At 45.9% G+C, this 17,558-nt stretch overlaps 1 protein-coding gene across 2 annotated transcripts in view; it reads right to left on the bottom strand.

The window, feature by feature from the left end:
- The window catches only part of SAMD4B (sterile alpha motif domain containing 4B), a 36,239-nt gene extending 24,601 nt beyond the window's left edge, over positions 1-11,638 (bottom strand). The window contains exons 1-2 of one of the 2 annotated variants that reach the window (XM_027515852.1): positions 11,487-11,537; positions 903-963 (exon numbers count right to left, since the gene is read on the bottom strand). The gene's annotated coding sequence lies outside the window, so the exon portion shown is untranslated. Of the gene's footprint in view, positions 1-902; positions 964-11,486 lie in introns of both variants that reach the window. The other variant, XM_027515851.1, reaches the window with a different exon arrangement.
- Between the last annotated feature and the right edge of the window lie 5,920 nt (positions 11,639-17,558).

The following is a 17,558-nucleotide window of genomic DNA, read 5'->3' on the forward strand; positions in this document are numbered from 1 at the left end:
GTAGATCCAGCACAGCCAAAAAGAAAAATAAATACATAAAAACAAAAAACAAATAACCCAATGACAAATCAAATATTGCCTCCCTGGCTTAAAGTCCTCCAATGACTTTTTACTGCATTTAAATAAAATGCCTAGAGGGCTCCCTGTAAGACTCTGGTGGCTGTTCTAACCTCACTGTGTACCGAGTTCTTGTTCACTTGGACTTAAGCACAGCTTCCCCCAACCTATCTATGGCTTGCTTTTATTTGTCACTCAGGTCTCAGCTCAGTGTCACTTCCTCAGAGAGATCTTCCCTGATCATCTAAACCTAAGAAATTTCTGTCACTCTACTGAATTTATTCTATATAGTATGGCACCCTCAGTATCTTATTTGTTTGTTGTTTCTCTCTTCCCAACAATTGCAAGCTACACAGTTGCCCAGGGCCCAGAACAGTGACTAACACTTAGAGGGTGTTCAATACGTATTTATTGAATGAATGGATGAATGAAGGTGAGCATGGAAGCCACACTTGGGACTTCTACAGCCCTTGGGGCAAAGATGACAGAAGGAATGATCAAAAGAATGGTAAAGTGATTTGGAAACCTTGCCCTAAGAGAAAAATTTGAAGGCACTGGGGAAATTTCCCCCGAAGAGAAGACTCAGGAGGAATGGCATAACTGACTTGAAATACCTGAAGGGGTAGCACACAGAAGAATTAGAGTTGTTTATTTACTCCAGAGGAGAATCAGGATAGATGGCTCTAAGTGAGAGGCAACCTGAGACATGAGAAATGTTGAAAGTCAAGAAAATTCAGTTCTAGTCTTGCCCCAGCCACTGTGTCACTTTAAGCTAGTCTGTTTCTCTTGTCTAGGATGTGTGAGATAAGGAGCTAGACTGGTCAGACATGACAAGTGGGTTTTACCTTACAGGCTAACTCCAATCAATTGGTAGTGGCTGCCTGGAACACTGTGGTGAGAAGGATCCTAAAGAAATGAAGCAATAGGAATATCCATCAGTGGGGAATGATTAATGAATTGGAGAATACCTCATACAAGGTGATATTATGTAGTAATTAAAAATGTGCTTGGTTCTGACAGCCGAATACAAACTATGTGCTTCTAGCTATGTGTAGTGTTTGATCTTTACAACGTAGAGTGTTACGGTTAGTCCGTAAGTACACAGTACTGTGTTCAGTCATTTTTGTAAAGTGAAAAAAAAAAAAAAAAAGCCGTATATAAACCCCTTACATATATGAATGCCTATGCACCTATGTATATAGAGAAATGTGTAGAATGATACACCCTGTGCCATTCACATTGGTTACCTTGGGGAGAAGGAGGAATTAGTTATACTCTTTTCATATAACTTTGTGCTATTTTACTAGTTCCACATGAACACAAATTACTTTTGTAATTTTTAAAGATAAATTTAATTTTAAAGAAATCTAAGGCAGCATTCTACTTTCTGGCTCAGTGAGAGAGTGCTGTGATTGATTATCAATGTTTGCCCTGGATACCGGACAGATGAGTGGTACTTCATGTGCCTGAAAAAGTCAGTTTCCCTTCCCGGCTCCAGTATTTTGTGGCTTTCAGTCCTAAGGAGACAGCAGCTGCCTCAACATAAGGAAGAATTTTAAAATAATGTATCTGTCCAAGAATGGAACTGGCTGCCATGTGAGGAGGTAATAAGCTCCCTGGCCGCTGGAAGTGGTCAAGCAGAAGCTGGATGAACATCCCTTGGGAGTGGGAGGGATTCCTTCACTGGGTGGCAACGCATAAGATAGAAGGACATGTTACTATTTCAGAGGGAACATTTGTGATGGGATGTTTGCTATGCCAACAGTGTTTACGGCAAAAAGATGACCAAATCCACAAACAGACCTAAGCTGTGCACTCTTGCCTATAAACACTTTTACTGGGTGGCTACTTTCCCTAAGCAACAGCACTGTGCCCCTGAAATAAAACTACTGACTGAACATTAATCCAGCTTCTTCCCCAAGCCAAATGCTAGAAGCAAAGCCTTGGGACACAGTAGGATCTCAAACATGATGCTTACAAGGCCAGATTTTGAATGCAGCAGGCCGGTGAGGGCTATGGTGAGCTGAAAAGCACAAACACTGTCTAAAGGGAGAATTTACTATTGAGCTCTAATCAACTGCTGCCATGTAGGAATTTGGGTCCAGTATTGTTAGATTTTCTTTTTTTAAAAAGAGGAGCCAGAAATCTAGCTTTTTAAATTAAAATTCCCCTATTTTTAAATGTTAGAAACTAATTCATATTAAAACAGCAACAATGAACCCTATATAGAAGAAACAAAGCCTGTGGCTTAGGCCAGATAGACACAAACTGCAAAAAGATCAAAAGTCTGATATATATCCCTCTCAAGGGCCTCTCTGGTGGCTCAGACAGCAAAGAATCTGCCTGCGGTGTGGGAGACCGGGGTTTGATCTCTGGGTCTGGAAGATCCCTGGAGAAGGAAATGGTAACCCAGTCTAGTATTCTTGCTTGGGAAATCTCATGGACAGAGGAGCCTGGTAGGCTACAATCCATGGGGTTGCAAAGAGTTGGACACCACTGAGCAACTAACACTTATCAAGGGCCTAGAGAAGGTTCTACATCTTCAAGCCACTCCACTGCTCAGGAAATGTGATGAGGAGAGAGGACCTAGTGTCCAAGGCAGGCTTGGAGACTCTGCATGAAACCCTGGGGCTTTAGGAAACAAACGGTCACTATTAGGGGAAGGACAAATAAGGAGTTTGGAATTAGCAGATACAATCTACTGTATATAAAACAGATAAAACAATAAGGTCCTACTGTATAGCACAGGGAACTATATTCGATATCTTGTAATAAACAATAATGGAAAAGAATATGAAAAAGACTACACATACATAGCTGATTCACTTTGCTGTACATGAGAAATTAACACAACACTGCAAATCAACTATACTTCAATAAAAATAAATGCATAATTAAAAATAACCCCTAAAGGAAGTGTTCCTATGTTTTAGACAGAAGAAGAATGCTGGGTGTTTGGTCTGGATGGTGACTGGAGACGAGGACTGGATGGCTTTCTTCCACCAAAGGGCCAAAAGGCCTCCAGCTTCTCTCCTGGGCGCTTGGCAACAGTGAGAAAGGATGACTTGGCTTGGTGAGATTAGCCAGGAAAAAAGCATCAGCACAGACTATTTGAAGGCATCTTACTGTGGTAGCAAATTACTATGATGGATTCAGTGGATTTGCCTGCCAAACATCCACACCCATCTTCTGGTACCAGGCCCCTAAATTCCCTTTGAAGAATTAACTGCCCTTCTTGGATCCAAGAGTAGACATAAAGTAAAACTTGGCCACGGAAAGCCCTCCCTGGACTTTGCTGTAAATACTAGGGAAAATAAGTTCTTGGTTAGGGGTGCTCAGATTATACACTATTTTCTGATATTCCTGGTTGCTACTGCTGCTACCTCACAGTGAGCACCCATCTCAGAATGAAGCCAATAGAGATGAAAGCAAAGTCAAAAGTTGAGGGAAAAGAGAGACTTGTTCATATCGTTAGAAGACCTGTCTCTAGCTGGCTTGAAGCCTTTCACCCCACCTCCCCATCCCAGACTTTTCAGTTACATGAACCAACAAATTCCTTTTGGGCCGAGGCCAGTCTGATTTGGATTTTTACCACTTAACACTTCAACTTTAAGCCTTGACTGTTCCCATACAAGAGAATTCACCACTGCTCTGGTCTCTTTATCCTTAGGTGACCAAAAATGACTCCCTGTCTTTGAGAAAAGACACTAGAGGGAATCCCTCTGGTTAAGTCCTTCAAATAATCCAACAATATGGCTACCATATTTGGTCTTTAAGAGACCAAGGAACCTTCTTGAGAAGCATCTTCCAACCCTGGAAGGTGGGAAATGGAGTCAAAAACTGGCTAAGATGTTCCAGGAAAAACCAGTCATTGGCTCTTTCTCCGAACAGTGAAAAGCAGCCCACATACAGGAAGCGCCTCTGGAGGTCAGCTATCCTCTCTCAGAAGTAGCGCTGCAGAGTCAGTCAGACAGGGCTGAACCAGAGCTCTCCTACTGACACTAACTTGCCATGCTGATCTTCCACAAGCAACTCAGTTTCTTCCTCAGTGAAGCTTAAGAATGAAATGAAACAATGTACATAAGATACCTAGAATGATGTTTCACATGTCCTCACATATCACGTATTGTATTATCTGCCAGGCCTTATGCTAATAGCTTTCCACCGATGAGCTTGTATGATCTCAAAAACTATAAACACACATATACATATCCTTGTTTTACAGATGAAGACACGGGCACACAGAGAAGGTTAAGTCACCTATCCAAGATTACACAGCTAAGCTGAGATTTTTAAGGCCAAACACTCTGGTTTTAGAGCTCTTGCTTGTTCCTGTGTTTAATGCTACAGCCTCCTGTATGTTCCCTTCTACTGCCTAAAGTTCAACCAAAGTGTATACCCTTTAATGCCAACATCTCTGGACAAATGAGGGCGTCCTATTAGCCTTCCCACCTATCCCTAGCCCTCGTAGAACATCCATGTAGGCCCTGGAGGAACTTGCTCATTTCATGAATAAGATAATAGGCTAGTTACCTATGGTTAATTCACTATCTCAACTTGAGAATAGGAGAATGTGAGAAGCCAAGGTAGCCCAGCTTCTGTCTTGTGAAAACTAACCATTATTTTCAGAAACTCCTAAAATATGTATACAAAATATATATATTATTGCCTCAACCAAGACTGTGCCTTTTGTATGAATGGTCCTGGAGAAGGGAAGGAGAGGAGGGGAAAAGCTAGGAAGGGCCTCCTGGAAGATAACACAGCCTGGGGAGCTATGGGAAACTTGCATAATTTGGAGTAAGTGATTTTACCTTGTTGTGCTTGTTTTCTCATCTGTAACATGGGTTTAATAATAGCACCTACTCTCACAGAGTTGTGGGGCATAAATACCCTCACAGAGATGTTAGCTAGTATCATCATCCTGGATTCCTCTCTCTAATCCCACCATCAACTCCCGTTTGCTCAACACCAAACATGTATCTGTATCTCCATTTTTACTACTACCACCATATTCAAGTCATCATCCTTTCTCATCTGGATGAATGTATTGCCTCCTGTTTCCATTCTTGCCCATTTTCCTTGCAGAAACCAAATTTTCTTTAAAAACAAATAGATCATGTTACTGTCTTGCTTTAGAAATCCTGTAAGAGCTTCCAAATGCTTTTAAGTGAAAATGTAAATTCCTTACCATGGCCCACAAGACCCCAGATAATCTGGCCTCTGTGAACCACTCCAAGCTCCTGCCCCTTCTGCCTCACTTATGCTTCAGCCACACTGATCTTACACATCTCAGGGGTTTTGTGCTGGCTGATTCCTCTACCTGAAATGTCCTTCCCCAGGTCATCATATGGCTGGTTCCTTTCCATCAATCAGATCTGGGTTCATGTGTGCCCCAATCTTCCTCATCTCCCCAGTAGGAGTCTTTGGTCTGATATAATTGTCCAAAAGTGTTTCTTCTAAGGCTATAGCTCTTCTGGAAACACCTAGACTGGAAGATCCGTGAGGGAAAAAGGACTGTGGCTATATTATTCACTGTTATATATTCAATTTCTACCACAGTGCCTGAAACATAACAGACTGTTAATAAATATCTGTGAAAAATTTCTCCACCTTGCAGCAGTCTCTTCTTCACATGTAACAATGGTTAAATTAGAATGCCGAAATCTCAGATCCTCCCGCAACTGGTGCCTTCTTATCTTTCAGGTTATCAGGCTCAACTGTCACTTCTTCAAAAAGGCCAATTCTGACCACCCTGTGTACAGTGGACAATCCCCTACCCCGTTCAATTTGTTTTAATTCCTTCATAGCACATATCACTATCAGACTTATTCATGTATCTTCCCTCCATCAGAATATAAGATCCAAGAGCTCTAAGACCTTGACTATTTCATTCACTGCTGTATCTCCAGTACCTAAAAAGTGCCTTCATAAACTGTTCATAAACTGCCTTCATAAATTGTTGGGGACATTTGAGATATGCATACTCTATATAATAATGTTGTTCTGTTGCCCTCAAGCAGACTCTATTCAACAAATTTACCCTAAAACAAACAAAACAAAACTTACTCACAGTAACTTATTTAACCCTCTCTAAAGCTCTGAGTACTGGAAACCCAAAGTTGAGGTAGGGAACTGAAAAGCAGTACTCCCGGATTTTACTACCTCAAGACTACAACCAAACCAAGTCAGTCATCTCATTCCTGTTTTTCCCAAGTGAAAATCACTCAGTCATGTCTGACTCTTTGTGACCCCATGGACTATACAGTCCATGGAATTCTCCAGGCCAGAATACTGGAGTGGGAGGCCATTCCCTTCTCCAGGGGATCTTCCCAACCCAGGGATCAAACCCAGGTCTCTTGCATTACTGCTGCTGCTGCTGCTAAGTTGCTTCAGTCGTGTCCTCCTGCATTGCAGGTGGACTCTTTTTCAGCTGAGTTACCAGGGAAGCTCTGTTTCTACCAGCGAGATCCCAAAGTCAAGTCTGGTGGGGTCAGACTAGCCAAAAACAATCTCTGGATCCAAACAATCATACAGAACAGAATGACTGGGGCTGGGCAACAGTGAGGAGGGGACTACCATCAACACTCAAAGGTCAAAGGATGGAATCACAGTTCTATCTGGTTCAGCAAGCAAGAGAATCTCTAAGAGCACTGCTCACCTAAACATGTCTGAGGATCTTCGGTCACGGTCTCACACTTAGCTCAGAGAAGAAACTGTTTTCAAACTGGGGCTCTCAGTCAAGAGTTCTCTTTCCACTGAGACTGCTAAGGACGCAGAGTTCAAGTCTGGGGTTGCTAAGGGCCATTTTGTTGTCACAAAGCAGAAATCAGCTGAGGATGAAATTAAGTCAGTGGAGAAATGGGGCGATTACTAGGAAGACTGCTTGAACTTCTGGATGCAGCTAGGTCTATCTAGGAACCATCCTAGTTCTGGACTTTTCAGTAACATGAGGCAATTAATTCTTTTTTTTAAGCCAACTTGAGCTAAGGTAATGCCACTTACATCTTTAGAGTCTTGGCTGCTGAGAGCTTTTTTTTTTTGCTGAAACTGAGCACTTTCATATACAGGGCATTGTTCTAAGTGTGTGTTTTGTGTGTCAGTCACTCAGTTGTGTCCGACTCTTTGTGGTACCATGGACTGTAGGCTGCCATGCTCCTCTGTCCATGAAATTCTCCAGGTAAGAATACTGGAGTGGGCTGCCATTTCCTCCTCCAGGGGATCTTCCCAACCCAGGGATCAACCCTGGTCTCCTGCATTGTGGACAGATTCTTTACCATCTGAGCCACCAGGGAAGCCCTTGTTCTAAGTACTATATACATATTAACTATTTAAGCCTTATAACAATTCTATGAAGTAAGGTATCGTTACTACCTTCATTTTTTAACTCTGGAAACGAAGGACTAGAGAAATTCAGTAATTTGTTTTAGGTCACAAAACGGGTAAGCAATGAGTGGGATGCAAATCCTGTCTACTTGAAGAGAAAATCCAACTCTGACTTCAGACACTATCATCCTGGGATGGACAAAGCCAGAAACCTATTTGAGCCACTTGTCCTCAATTTCATCCTTTGTAAAATGAGGATAATCATAGTTTACCTACCTCACAGTGTTCCTGTGAATATGAGATGAGACAATACACATGAAGCACTTAAACAGTGACTGGTAGATAATAATTACTCAATAAACAATGATCATTATTACTCTTTGGGTCACTAAAGTGCACCTGGCAAATACAGTGCAGATGGAGGAGATCTGTTTTCTTTCATCTGTGTCCTTCAGGTGAAGAGAAGAAATGCCATGGGTTAGAGGTGAAGAGTCTTTTTTGCTTTTGACCAACTGCATAACCTGCTTCCTCTGCCTGGAAGGCCAATCATCCTTGTCCCAACTCTTGTGGAACAGCACCCAGTCTTACCACCTCTTCTATGAAGTCTTTCCAGATAGAGGGTTCCTTTTCTCACTGCCAAATTCCCACAGTATATAGTTTTTACCTCACATTCTGTCCCATGTACCTGACCAACCTCTCTACTGGTCTGTGAGCTCCCTGAAGGCAGACTTCAGTGTTATCCTTGTGATCTGTTTATTCTTCTCAAACTTAGCTGCTGGTTAGCCAATGATTCCCTACAACTTACAGAGGCAAGAGCTCACTTTGTGGAATTCAGAGAAGAACAAGTTATATCCCAGTACTTTCCAAACTCCCAGTCTGGTCAGCATGAGTGGACAAGTACATGAAAAACTACAAGGGAGAAGATAAGTGGCGCTCTATGAAGTACAATGGAAGGCTCTGGGTAGTAAGAGAATGAAGATTGGAAAGTGTCTTAAGGGAAGAGTGTTTATGTGGAGAAGGACAGATGAGGAATAGGTGAGAAGAGATGGACATGTGTGTTCAAGGAAGGAGCAACTTGAAGCAGAAACACTGAAGGATATGGGATGGTATGGAGCAGTAGAGGGGAAGCCAGAAGGAGAAAATGCTGAGGAATATCTGAAAGGGAACCATTCAAAGGCAGAATCTGAAGTAATTCTCAGAGGGTGGGGTAACCTTGTGAACAAGCCAGAAACCTTTCAAGGAAGGTAAGGAATCTTCTGGAAAGTGGGGACTTCACAAAGGGGGCTCCCAGGAAAGTGGGGGTGAGCAGAAGGGCACAAGGGCATACCCTGAGGCATCTTTCAAGGTGCTTTTATGTGGAGAAAGGGAAATCCTCTTAGAGGGCAGTGGTTCTCAAATTTGAGCATGCATCAGAATCACCAGGAAGGTTCCTAAAAACAGATAGCTACTGCCAGGTTTTCTGATTCAGTAGGTCCGGGTTGGGACCCAAGAATTTGCATTTCTAACAAGTTATCAGGTGATGCTTGTGTGCTGGTCCAGGAACAACACTTTGAGAACAACTACTATAGGGGGAGGGATTCTTTTGTGAGGAAGCACTCAATGTGGAAAAGGAAGGAGAAAACTTCTGAGAGGAAAATTGAAGGAGTCCTCAAGAAAAGTCTAAGGAAGGGTCTGTCTATCTCTGAAGGGAGGAGGGGCCTATGAAGATAGAACCAAAGAAAAATGTCCTGAGAGAAAGAGCTCTGAGGGCTGGAACTTCAAGGGGTAAGGGTATCTCTTGAGGATCTTTTAATAAGAAGGGACACAGAGGCTCCTGATAGGGGAAGTTTGTAGGGTGCTCGGGGCCTATGGTGGGATAATGGGGGAAAGAAGCTCAGATCTGAGAAGGATCTCTAAGTTGATTTCACAGGAGAGAGAATGGAGGAGATGAAAGGGTATAAGTGGAGGTTCTAAAAGGGATACGTAATAAGGCCTTGAATAAGGTTTCTTGGAGATGTCAGAGGGAGAATCTGAGAGTGCGTTCTGAGGAAGTCTCACATAGTGGTGGGGTTGTTGATGCACAGCAATTTTGGAGAAAATTCTCTAAAAGGAGTCTGTGGATGTGTGGTCTTCTGTGAGAGATCTTAGATTTACTGGAGCAGGATGACAGGTGTCTTTTTAGGAAAAATTCTCAAAGAGCTCAGATGAGAAATCTCTGAGTAAAGCCTTCAATAAGGTATATGGGGAAGGTGGTTCTTCTGAGAGAAAATGTGGGAATGTCATAGTAAAGGGTTTTTCAGAAAGAATTCTGGGACTTTCTAAGAAAATGAGCTCAGAGTTATTTTGAGGGAAGACTGCATGGTGTTGGGTGTCTTCCACAGAGGGTTCTAGAGGATGTGAGGGAAGCTATGAGGGTGAGTTCAGGGAGGGAATTATCTAGTAAAGTCTTTTAGTAAGTAAGTAGTAGTAGTGGTGGTGTTAGTCAGTTAGTTGTGTCCGACTCTTTGTGACTCCATCGACTGTAGCGCCCCAGGCTCCTCTGTCCATGGAATTCTCCAGACAATAATACTGGAGTGGGTTGCCATTTCCTTCTCCACTCTCAGTAAGGCAGGAGGTCTGTAAGTAGTGATTCAAGGGTTACTGGAAGGGTCTCTAGGAGAGATTTCAAGGTCATATCTCAGAGGGCTCGAGGGGGTTGCTGGGGTCTCTGAGAAGGTATGAGGAGGTCTTGAAAAACTGCATCTCAGAGGGGTTAAGAAAAGGTCTTAGGGTTTATAAGAGTTGTGAGGAGGAAAGTTCATCAGAAAGCAGGTCTATAAGGAGGGACCTTGAAAGGAGGATTCTAAGGGGGGTTGATGAAAATATCAGAGAGAAACTATGGGAAACCTTTTGGAATCCTAGGAAGCAATTTTTGAAACATTTTGTGTGGGTTACTGGAAAAGATTTGGGATATATAAAAACGGTTTTGGAAGAGGCTCGTGGAATGTGGAAAAAGAGTTTTCTGTAGATTCAGGGAAATCTCTGGAGAAGATTTTTGGCATAAATGAGGAGGGTCTCAGGGGAAGATTTTTGGGGTATGTGAGGGTGCTCTATAGAGCATTTCAGGGTGGGGAAATTTGAGGAACATGAAGAGATCTTTGGGACTTTTGGGACCTGTGGAAGGGCCCAAAGAGATGACTTCTGGGATGTGTATATGGAGAAGGAGTGTATATGTGAGATGAATTGGGGGGAGGGGTGGGGCTCCAGAGGAGTTTTGAGGATCCGAGGCCATTTCAGAGGGTCTCTTTGGAAGATTTTCCAGGGTACATCAGGAGCATTCTGGAGCAGTCCAGGGGAAGGGGCTCTGAGATTTGGGGGCCATGAATGGAAAATCTCCAAGGCGATTGCTGGAATGGGAGTAGATGGGAGGGAAAATTCTTGGGATGTGTGAGAAGGAAGTCTGGGCGATATTGTTGGGATGTGCGAAGTAGGTCGCCGGGGGAGATTTCTGGAATGCACGGGGTCTGGAGGGGATTTCGGGGAGTCTGTGATCTGAAGATTTTTAGGGCTTATGAGGGAAGCTCCTAGAGAAGATATCTGACACATATTGTTGGAATACGAGGAGTGGCCCCGGGGGAATATTTCTAGACTGAGGAGGAGGATGGGGGATCTGGGGCCAGAGCAGGGTTCTCTGAGGAAGATTTTTGAGGCGTAGGACAGGGTCTGGAGCAGACGTGGAAATATCAGGGGTGGTCTCTCGACAAGCCTTGCGCACGGCGGGAGGGGACTGAGGGCTTCGAGTGGACTCGGGGGGGGGGGGGTCTGTGGGCGTGCCCTCTAGGGAGCTGTCTGAGGTAGACCTGGGGAGGGGGTCACGAGATGGGCCGCTGGCCGGGCTCCCGGGCCACCCCGAGGGGCGAGGAATTCGGGGAGAAGCTCGAGAAGCGGCCTGGGAGGGCGATTCCGGGTACGGGTGTGAAAGATCCTCTCGAGGGTCGGGACCCCTGAGGCCTGCGCTCCGCGCCCGCCGCCGCCCGGGGTCCCTGAGGGGGCGGGGCCGCCCGCGCGGCCTGGGGCGCCCTGAGGTGAGCCCCGAGAGCCCCGACCCGCCGCCGCCCCGCGTCCGCCTGGCTCTGCTCGCCACTCACCGCCTCGGCTGCCGCCGCCGCCGCCCGGGCCTCCTCAGGCCACCGCCACCACCGTCGCCCCCTCTCCGGCCCGCGAGCTCCCCTCCCTCCTCCCGCACCGACCACCGCCGCCGCCACCGCCGCCGTCGCGCTGCGTCACCGCGCCGTGCGTCACCGCCCCTGGCCCCTCCCCGACGGGACCGCCGCGCGCCAGCATTAGTTGACGCCGCGGTGACGAACCGCGCGCTCGCCAACGGGCGGCGAGGGCAGCCCGAAGGGCGGGAGGTGTGCGCGGAGAAAGGCTGGGTCCCGGCGGAGAGGGGGGCCGCGGGGGTTGAACAAGGCCCACGAGGCCCACCCCTAGCCCCGTCGGATTGGTCGGCTGCTCAGCTGACGGGCAGTCGGCCCTGCGGGGTGGGGTGGGGGAAGAGGCGGGGCGCGCGCGGCGTTGCCATGGGCAACGGGCCCGGCGGCGCCCGGGATTGGGCCTCCCGGCCCGCAGGGGGCAGTCTCGCGCGTGTCTACCGCAGCTTTGCAACTAAGTCACAATTCCTGATTCTGGCGTTCAAGGCCCGGTGGTCCGCCTGGCCCGCAAGCCGGGCTCTAGGCCTGGGCCCCGCCACGCCCTTATTATCCAGGTTGCGGGTAGACCCTAGGGCAGCTGGAGTCTCAGATTCTCCATCGCAACCCTCTCTTAGTCTATTGCTGCTGCTGCTAAGTCGCTTCAGTCGTGTCCGACTCTCTGCGACCCCATAGACGGCAGCCCACCAGGCTCCCCCGTCCCTGGGATTCTCCAGGCAACACTGGAGTGGGTTGCCATTTCCTTCTCCAATGCATGAAAGTGAAAAGTGAAAGTGAAGTCGCTCAGTCGTGTCCGACTCTTAGCGACCCCATGGGCTGCAACCTACCAGGCTCCTCCATCCATGGGATTTTCCAGGCAAAGAGTACTGGAGTGGGATGCCATTGCCTTCCCCGTCTGAGTCTATTGCTTCTCTCAATTGGGAATAGGACTGAAAGAAACGATGCATACAAAGCGCTGGGCACAAAGCAGGCGGTCAATAAATGGGAGTCATTGCTCTGCCAGTAGTAACCTATTCATTTCACACACTGCCCTGGAGCAGCGTGAACTAAGCATAGCGGGGGCACTCACTGAAGGCTCCCAGGTGACAGAGGCGTGGTTGTTCAGTTCAGTTCAGTCGCTCAGTCGTGTCGGACTCTTTGCGACCACATAAATCGCAGCACGCCAGGCCTCCCTGTCCATCACCAACTCCCGGAGTTCACTCAAACTCACGTCCATTGAGTCGGTGATGCCATCCAGCCATCTCATCCTCTGTCGTCCCCTTTTCCTCCTGCCCCCAATCCCTCCCAGCATCAGAGTCTTTTCCAATGAGTCAACTCTTCGCATGAGGTGGCCAAAGTACTGGGGTTAGAGGAACCCAAAGAAAGGGAGTCAGAGAGGAATGTAGAGTTTAAGGCAGGGACTGGTGGGAAATAAGCCATGGCCAGAAATTTGGCCACTTGAAAGAGTTTGGACTTGTCCCAAGGGCGCTGAGGAGCCATGGAAGGTCTTTGCCCCAAGGAGAGTCAGGGGGTTGGGGGGAGAGGGAGGTTGGAAAGCTGTCCCTGGTTTCTGTATGGAGGATGGATAGGAGGGAATAGAACTAGAGCTGGGTGTTCGGGGAGCCAGCTGGGGTGGGAGAGGGGCGTTTGCATCAGGGGAAGAGGGAAGAGGAGGAGGAGTAGGTGCCAGGGACTGATGCCCAGGACCTTCGGAGAACCTACTCTGGGACTCCAAGGCCACAGATGGTGAGGGAGGGAGAAATTCAAGACAAGGTCCTCTGGCTAAAAGGTTGAGGGGGAGGGGTTGGGGGCTTCCCTGAGGAGGAGACCCAGAGGTGAAGCAGGTTAGGAAGTCGCTGAGTCTAGTGTTGGCTACCCAGCATCAGGATTTAGGAGGCGCCACAACCCCTGGGTCTGGGGCTTAAGAGAGTTATTGGGGCCAGAAGCCTATATTTGAGGATGATCAAAGATAGTAAGTAAAGCTGTGGGAGTTAGTGACCTAGCCTGGGGTATGAAGTGTGAATGGAAACAAACACCAGATAGAACCTTGAGAAGAGGAGACACATAAGGTTTGAGCAAAGAAATCGACACTTTTAACAAAGATTGAGAAACAGCAGCCAGAGACAGCGAGGAGGTAAACCAGGAAAACGGGGCATCTCTGGCACTGTGAGGATAGGCCATTTTAAAAGATGGCAGGGGTACATCACTAACCGCAAGTATTGCCACCTCCGTTTAAGCAACAACTTTCAACGCCATATAGAATGGTTGGGCTCCAAGGACACTGATTCATTTATTTATTCAATAATATTTCTTGAGTATCTAATATGTGCCAAGCACTGTTTAAGATACTAAAAATTCAACAACAAATGAGGCAGGCATGAAGCTTACATTCTAGTTGAGGGGCAGAAACAAATGATACTTTCAATGTTTATTTGGTATATTTCAATGTAACTTGGTGATAAGTTCTATGGAGAAAATTAAAGCAAGCTAACGGCTGGAGAGGTGGGATCAGCACTGTTTTAGATAAGGGAAAGGCTTCTTTGATCAGGTGACATTTGAACAGAAATCTGAAGGGGTGAAGGGGTGAACCATGAAGGAAGGAGGGTTCAAGAAAAAGGAGCCAGCACGTGAAAAGGCCTGATGTCAGGATCACTCACAGAACCAGAAAGAGGCTAGTGTGGCTAGAGAGGAGTGAGCAAAGAGGAGAGTACTGAAAGACAAGATCCAGGAGGTAACAGAGGAGGGATGGTGGCAGATAATTAAGAGCTTTTAAAGCCGCTATAAGGACTTTTGCTTTTACCCAGATAATATGGGAGACATGAGAGTACTGAGTGAACAGGTATGTCAGTTGGTTTGGGTTTTTGTTTTTGTTTTTGTTTTTTTTTTGGCTTCACTGCACAATGTGTGAAGTTCACGCTGACCAGGGATTGAACCCATACCCCCTGCAGTTGAAGCCTGGAGTCTTAACCCCTGGAAAGTGAAAGTGAAAGTGAAGTCGCTCAGTCCAACTCTTTGCAGACCCCATGGACTGTAGCCTATCTTAACCCCTGGACCACCAGGGAGTTCCTGGCTTGGTTTGGGTTTTATTAGGATCTCTCTGACACGACTGAGCAACTTCACTTTCACTTTTCACTTTTCACTTTCATGCATTGGAGAAGGAAATGGCAACCCACTCCAGTGTTCTTGCCTGGAGAATCCCAGGGATGGGGGTGCCTGGTGGGCTGCTGTCTATGGGGTCGCACAGAGTTGGACACGACTGAAGCGACTTAGCAGCAGCAGCAGCAGCAGCAGGATCTCTCTTGACAGTCCTATGAAGAATAGAGTGTGGGGAGAGGGGTGGGAGCAGAAAAACAGTGAGGAAGCTACTATGAGAGTTCAGGCAGAAGTTGAAGGTGGCAGGGGCAGAATATAGGCTGTGGAAGGGGAGGAGTGAGCCAGTTCTGGTTATGTTTGGAAGTTCAGAGGTGGCAGGTTTTAAGGTACATTGTCAGAGGAAAGAGATGGGTCAAGGACGACTCCAAGACATCCAGATGGAGTCATGCTGGCAGTTGGACATAAGAGCCTAGAGAGGCCCAGGCTGGGGAAATAATTAGGGTATCCCCCTTTGAATACTAAGAGGCTGATGCTCTCAGGAAGAGGGGAAGGAGGATAGAAAAGAGAAGCAGACTGAGGGCTGAGCCCAGGGACTCATGACTCTTAAAAGGAAGCTGATCTGTGATCCTGCAACCCCACTCCTGAGCATATATTCAGAGAAAACTATAATTCAAGAAGATACATTCCAATGTTCCTTGCAGCACTATTTACAATAGCTAAGACAGGGAAGCAACCTAAATGTCCATCAACAGAGGAGTGAATAAAGATGTGGTACATATATACAATGGAGTACTACTCAGCTATGAAAAATAATAGAATAATGCCATTTGCAGCAACGTGGGTGCACCTAGAGATGGTCATACTAAGTGAAATAAGTCAGAAAGACAAATACTGTATCACTTATGTGTAGAATCTAAAACACAATACAAATGAACTTATCTGTGAAACAAATAGATTCCCAGACATAGAGAATAGATTTGTGGTTGCCAAGGAGGAGGGGGTGGGAAAGGGATGGATGGGGAGTTTGGGATTAGCCGATGCAAACTGTTACATGGAAAATGGATAAAAAACAAGGTCCTCTGTATAGCACAGGGACCTGCATTCAAATCCTGTCATAAACCGTAATGGAAAAGAATATGAGGGACTTCCTTGGTGGTTCAGTGGTTAGGACTTCACACTTTCACTGCCAAGGCCACAGGTTCAATTCCTAGTCTGGGCACTTTTATCCCACAAGCCTCATGGTGCAGCCAAAAAAATGAAAAACATTGTATATATATGTTTAGCTGAATCACCTTACTCTACAGTAGAAATGAACACATTGTAAGTCAACTATGCTTCTATAAAATTTTAAGAAAGGAACTGAGAAGGAGCAGCCAGAAAAGCCAGAGGAAATCCAAGCTGGGGTGGTGTTCCGGAAGTCAAGTGAAGAAAGTGTTTTGGGCACAGGAGTGATGGATGATATCAGATGCAGCTGACAGGGCATGGCAGATGAAGATTAAGAATTGACTACTGGGTCCAGCGCCACAAAGCTCCTTGGTGGCCCTCTGACGGTGGTCGTTGGTGGTCCTTGTCATTGGAGAGAGACAGGAGTGAGTCTGCTGGGAGAGAGTTGGAGAGCAAATTAGAAGGAGATATTGGAGGCAGCGAGTGTGGACAATTCTTTCAAAAAGTCTTGCTGAAAAGGGAAGGAAGTGAATAGGCAGGAGAGAGAAAGTTTATAGGTTAGTTTTAAATTTTATTTATTTATTTTTGGCTGAAACATATGGAATGCAGGATTCTAGTTCCCTGACCAGGGATCAAACCTGTGTCCCCTACAATGGAAGCAGGGATTTTGCAGTGGATTCTCAACCACTGGACCACCAGAAAAGTTCCAGGGTTTTTAGTTTTTAAGACACACCATGGTGTGTAGGCCAAGGGGAAAGATCCAGTAGCGATAAGGATATTGGTGATACAGGGAGAAGGAGGGTAGCTGCAGGGATGCCCTTGAGGAGGTTAGAGAGGGTGGGATCTGCCTACTGCTATGGGAGGGAACTCAGCACAGTGGGCCAGACATTGTGAACATACTCTATTATTTGTGTGTATTTTTTCACAGAAATACAGAGGGGGTTCTCATAAATCACTTCCCTTTTATTTCTACTATATATGATAGTTAGGACATTATATTGATTTTAGGGAGAATTTATGTGTATAAATAGGTTGCCTTATCTAGGAATTTCATTCCAGGATGGGAATTGGGAAGGACAATACAAAATGCTCTTCATCATAAAGGAGGTACTGGTCTGATAGGATTAAACACCAGTGTTGTAGTGCCCATTATAAGGCCCCTGAGGTTGAATAACTGCAGAAAAAAAATATACCATTACCTGAGTGCTGGTGAGTCTCCTCTTTCTCCTCCATTTCCCCATCAACCTAATAAGTGGCAGTTTGATCAGCAAACATTTCTAAGTTCCCTCTTTTAGCTCTGGAATTAAAATATTCCAGATTAGTGGGTAGTGGAATGCAGGAAGGCTTCCTGGAGGAACAGTTAAAGAGCTTATCATTCCATCATCAAAAAAGTCTACCAAAAAAAAAATGCTAGAGAGGGTGTGGAGAAAGGGGAACCCTTCTGCACTGCTGATGGGATGTAAATTGGTACAATCTCTATGGAAAACAGTACGGAGGTTCCTTAAAAAACTAAATATAGAACAACCACATGATCTAGCAATTCCACTCTTAGGCATATAGCTGGAGAAAACAATAATTTGAAAAGGTACACGCAGCATTGTTTACAATAGCCAAAACATGGAAGCAACCTAAATGTGCATCAACAGAGGGGTGGATAAAGGAACTGTGGTACACTCCAAAAGAGATGTGGTACATATCAATATACACAGTGGAATATTATGCAGCCATAAAGAAGAATGAAAAGTGCCATTTGCAACGACACAGATGGACCGTCCC

The sequence above is a fragment of the Bos indicus x Bos taurus genome, chromosome 18 (genome assembly GCF_003369695.1).
Source record: "Bos indicus x Bos taurus breed Angus x Brahman F1 hybrid chromosome 18, Bos_hybrid_MaternalHap_v2.0, whole genome shotgun sequence".
Classification (NCBI taxonomy): domain Eukaryota; kingdom Metazoa; phylum Chordata; class Mammalia; order Artiodactyla; family Bovidae; genus Bos; species Bos indicus x Bos taurus.